Source organism: Falco biarmicus, chromosome 9 (genome assembly GCF_023638135.1).
Source record: "Falco biarmicus isolate bFalBia1 chromosome 9, bFalBia1.pri, whole genome shotgun sequence".
Lineage (NCBI taxonomy): Eukaryota > Metazoa > Chordata > Aves > Falconiformes > Falconidae > Falco > Falco biarmicus.
In genome coordinates this window covers 40128208-40133668 of record NC_079296.1, presented here as the reverse complement: position 1 = coordinate 40133668, position 5461 = coordinate 40128208, and the positions used below count along the sequence as shown (strand labels likewise).

At 42.7% G+C, this 5461-nt stretch overlaps 1 long non-coding RNA gene across 1 annotated transcript; it reads left to right on the top strand.

The window, feature by feature from the left end:
* The first annotated feature begins 1171 nt into the window (after window positions 1-1171).
* On the top strand, window positions 1172-3466 carry LOC130155528 (uncharacterized). The gene is made up of 3 exons (XR_008824106.1): window positions 1172-1382; window positions 2381-2516; window positions 2859-3466. It is a non-coding gene; the product is annotated as an uncharacterized LOC130155528 (long non-coding RNA).
* The last annotated feature ends 1995 nt before the right edge of the window (window positions 3467-5461 follow it).

Below are 5461 nucleotides of genomic sequence, written 5' to 3'. Positions count from 1 at the left end.
TGTGCTTGTAAGGGAGGAGACATAGAAAGGGAGGTTTATCAGGTCTTTATGTGATGCTGCCTTGTTTGAATTAATGCTGATACAAATTGCCCTGTGCTGAATCTTTCTTGCCTTTCGGTGTGTCCTGGTGCCCCTTCTTGCCAGCTTGGTTTGCAGGTATGTAGGGGAGGACTGTGGGGCAAGGGAGAGGTAATATTTGCTCTTCCTTGAAGAGCTGTCAGTCTTCTGAAGCTCGGTGGAACTGCCAAATATGAGCACAGTCAAACTGGAGGTCTTCTTCAATGCTGGGGAAAAAAAAAAAAAAAAAAGTGAAACTCTAAAGTGGCATTTTAGGGAAAAGCAACATCTCCTGTAGACTAACTGAACACTCAGGAAAAAAGTGGACAAGGTTTTGGGCACGTGGTTCTGTGTAATTAAAAGGAGCACACTGAATGAATGGGCCTGGAGTAAGGGAGGCAAAAATAGAAACAGCCATCTGCCAGTCCGCTGCTGGATGGCTAATTGGGAAGGCTCAGTTCTCAACTGCTAAACGTCCTGCCTCATTTCCTTACAAAACAGAGACAGCAACGGCCATCTCCCCTGGGGGACTGGGCACAGCTCAGTGCAATGGGGCACCGGGGTGAGCTCCCCTAATGCACTTCTGCAGCGGGTAGGATGCTGCTGCGTGTGCCAGGAGGCGTTTCTGCCCTGAGAACCACCATCTTCCTGTGGCCAAGAAGCAGGAAAAGTCCTCATGGCAAAAAAGGTAGGGAAAGGACTTGAGACAGGTTTGCATCTGTTGTCTCTGCCTGCTTGGGCAGGAGAATTTCCTTCACAGCAAACAGCCCAGCCACAAAGCCTGAAGGAGAGAGGAGGCAGCCCAGCTGGGGCGGTTGGATTTATCAAGATGAGAACCTTACATTACTCTGAGACACTACCTCTACTAATTGTACTTGAACGTTATAAATATATATGTAACGTGTATGTAATGATTGATTTCATAGTTCCCCCCACACATTGGAAACATCATTAATGTGAAGCTATAGACAGGAGTTAGTCCAAATTAAAGGCAGGAAATTCCAAGGTATTGTTCTTATGGAAACGGTGACAGCTGAATTATATGGGCTTGTTAAGGAACTAAAGATAACCCCATTCAGAGTAGATAAAAAACATTATGTATGAGCAAGGAAACTGAATTACAATTGCAGTGGGAGCCGTAAGTCTGAGTATCTTGACTGTTGTGTGCAGTAAATGGAAACTCCACCATGCTGTTATATTAATTTGGTGTTTTTTCTTTAGGGAAAAATCTTGAAATTCTTTGCCTTAAAACTCCAGTGGAAGTAATGGAGAGTTTTAAAACCAGAAGGGTTCAGATACGGGGATTCAATGCCCAGTTCATATAGGTAAGGCGAACTTCCACGTTGATGGTTTCTTCTGTCATGGTTTGGTGGTGGGTGTAACTGTGGGGAGCAGCCTGAGTCGTCCTCAGGCTCACTGGGAGGAGACTGCCTGACTTGTAAGCAAATACTGGAATTCATTTCTTGCTGATCACAGCCTCTTCCTCTGGGACAAAAACCATGGCCAGGATCCTGGAGGATAAAAGCCATCTGACAACATCCATGGCACACCTCAAGGGCCCAGTACTCCTACCCACCACAGCGTGTGTCTGCTCACAGACAGGGGCACTCACAGGCTGCGTACAGCTTCCCAGCAGCTCTCGGGATGACCACTGGGATGAAGGACCCAACGTATCTGGCTGCCATCAGCCACGCTGCACCCTTGCAGCTGCCAGGCAGTTGGCTTGGCAGAGGATCTTGGGGGAGCACTTTTGTCTGAGGAAAGCATCCTCAGTAGACTTCACTGTTACCTTCATTTGGGGACCACTGAAAGAGGCAACAGGTTTTGGTACCTGCTGCCCCTGCTGAGTGCCCATCCTGAGGGAGCATCCTGGCAGCTGCTAACCCCTGCTCCAGGCAGGCAAAGGGAAGGAACCCCTCTGCCAGCAGATTTGGGAGGGGATGGTCTCCTTTTAGCATCAAGTCAGAATTTTACAGTATGAAAACCTGATAAAAAATGTATTTCAGCTGGTCATTGTCCATCCAGGATTTGAAACCTGGCATCAGTGCACTGACAGCACTTTTGAGACCCAGGGCAGTAGCCAGTGAGCCAGGCTTCCCCCTGGGATGGGGCTGGGCTCGGGCTCTGCCTCAGCTCTGGCAGTAAATGATGGCTGGGCTTTCCAGGGTGGCTATGGGAGAAGGTTTTTTGTAATTTTCTTTCAATACCCCTACTAGCCACTAGTTTCCCTACTTTGACACAGTAATCAGTTCAAGTTTTGTTGCCATAACGTTACGCACCTGGAATTTGAGACTTTGGTTCTGCTTTGCTTTGTTTTCATCAGGCTTGCTTGAAATACCATATTTAAATGAGAAAAACAGCAACGCTGTAGAAATCTCAGCTGTGGACTGTGAGGCCGTAACTGTGTACAGAGTTTGGCATGAGGCACTGGGACTACCTGAGATCGTTAATTGCCACCGGTAAATATCAAATAGCAGTATGCGTAGAGAAGGTGAGTGCGGAGGACAGAAAGTGGTTTTACCCTATGCTGTAGTATGATTCATGCTTTTAAGATCAAGATTAAAAGTCTCTGTTAGGTTCCAGACTATGATTTTATTTTCATTTACATCAAAGGATTTAAGAGCCTTCAAACCCCAGCATTTTTAAAAATAACTTAAAACATACTGTCTGGCAATGTGAGTCCCAGTTAGTGCAGAAGCCAGGCTCTCCTCATATAAAGCAAATAACTGAAAAATCAGAATTAAAGAAATACCTTACCCTTTAATTTAACTCTGACAGCTTGTATTGTATTTTTCTTTCAGGAAAAAGACTTTATGAAACGTGGGCTCTTGTAGCCAGGACATAGCCCTGGGTGGTAAGCCTACAATCAGCAAAAACCATGCACCATAAAAGCTTGTGCAAAGATTCAGCCTTGATTTGAATTTTGGGGCTTGTTTGTATTTCAAAAGCAAAGCTACTGAATTGCATCTTGAAAACCATATTCCAGTGCAAGTTTTGAGAAAACACAGCCCAGGTTTGATCAAAAGGTTCTCAAGTCTGCAAATTTTTGACAAACCTGATGAATGTTTACAGTTTCTAAGTAAACCCCAAACCAAGTGCATTTGCATGGGCTGGCATCTTGCTATGGAGATTTTTATTTCCGCTCCCCACCCCCACCCCCATCCCCCACCGGTTCTTGCCAAAGCCTCTTCCATGTCCTGGAATTGGGCTTTCAAAGTAGGCATTCTAATAATTTTATTGATAAATGCGCCAGCAGGCACAAAAAAAAATAAATATCTACACGCAAATGTAATATTTAGCTGTATTTGTAAAATGCCAAATAAAAAGCAATTTTGTATTTTGGTTTAATTTAATGTCCCTTCGTGTGGATCAGACTGCACAGCGTTGGCTTGTCCAAACCGCTAAGATAATCCTTACTGCATACAGAAATATATTTTAATTACAGGGCAATAAATATTGTGCCTTTTTGCTTTATGCATTTTTTTATCAGCAGACAAAAGCTGACATTTATTTTACTGATAGCCCTATATTTCCCCTCCCGCTACCACCACAGCAGAATTTCCCTTGCCCAAGGAAATTGAGAGGATCAGAGCACATCTGATGTTCCATTAATTTAAAACGGCTGCCAGGACTTGCATATTGTAGCAGCTTTAAAGTGATTGAATTTGGATTATTTCAAACTCTGGAAAGTCCTGCCTCGCCTGACAGAGGCATATCAAGTGACAAAATAAAATACAACCCCACGACGAGATTATCTATGTGTACACATACCCCTTCCTCACACACAGCCTTACAACAGGCAGATCAGAAGCAATGGGAAGAACAACCCTAATATTATTTTTTTCCCCTTTTTTTGGTAGCAGGCCCCTTTTTGAAGCTGTAGCCCAGCTAAGTGGAGACACCTGGTGTTTGTTGCAGCAAATTCACTAAAAACACGTGAAAGGGGCAGGGGAGAGCAGGGGCGCCCTGAGCGCTTGGTCACATGCGGCCAAAAAATTCCTCTGCCCCCTGCCTGCCGCCTTCCCCCCGTGCTCCCCTGAGCTGTAGCACTGCCCCGAACACAGAGGGGCTGTCACCCATCTGAGGGGGGGGGGGAGAAATTCACCCTGTCAGGTGCTAAAGGCCAGTGCTAACCTTGGGGTAGTAACTGCCCTGTAAATGCTGAGTGAGTAGCTTGTGTAACGTAGTTCCGAAAGCTGAAAAACTCTACACACGGCCAAAGGAGTATTAAAGTTTCACTACAAAAGAAATATTGTGGCTGCCAAGGCCTGATTACTCATAAAATCCGCAGCATTATCACCATCCATCACCGCTGTTCTTTTAATGACCAAACTAAAAAGAGAGACATCAAAGTTGGGGCGGCGGTGTCGTCGTCGTTTTTCGAGAGCAAAGTTCCCTAAATATAGGACAAATACTAGAGCTCGACATATTTTTTGACCAGAAAAATTGAAAAATCATTTGAATGAATCACAAAACATATGTTATGTTTTGCTGTAAAAGCCATGAAGTTTATGCAGTGCTCTATTATGGTGACTGCTTGGCTTTTCATGCATTCCTAAATTACCATGTAATCTAAAACCTTGTTTTCAGCTGCTCTATATTGGAAAGTCCCTTGCAATAATCAGGATGATTACAGGCTAGTGTGGAGAACAAAACTTGTTTGTATTATTGCAAATAAAAATGTAGTTTATCAGAAATTTTACCTTTCAAGGGAAAAATAAAAATAATAATAATAATAAACTTTCTCTTTTTCCCTTGCTGGAAATATTTGAAGCATGGAATTAATTTTGGCCACTCTACGGCTTAAAAACACATGGATAGTTGGTGTAAAAATATGTTTCTTTCCTGTAGGGACTTGACTCTAATTGGTGTGCCAAAACTATCTCACAGAGATTTCATTGTCTTATCTACTTACATCATCTTAATGCGATTTTATTTTACTTTGTCAAAGTCATATTAATGTAAATGTGTTCTTGATAGCAAACAGAGTTCTTTTTTATGCTAAACAGGATTCAGCTGACTCTAATAAAACAGCTTGCAATCCATTAGACTATAACTGTAATATAGTTATTTTGTTTCCCAAATAAAGACTGTGTCAGAAAGCTGTATAAGGATTTTTGTCTTGTTTTTCCACAATAATTGCTTGGGTGGGGTTACATTCTGATCTTTAAATGAATAGTATCGCTTGGAACAAACACTTCATATATCTTTTATCTTCCCCTTGCAATACAGTTCTGAGTTTTCTTTGAAAATGCAAAGCTACTTTTCCAGATAAGTCATCAAAATGTTTCCAAAGTATTTTAACTGCCAGATTAACTATATCTTGAATACAAAGATAGATGGTTTACATTCTTTATGCAGAAATCCTGCCAATGCATAGCAACTAGCAACAAATTAATTTCTT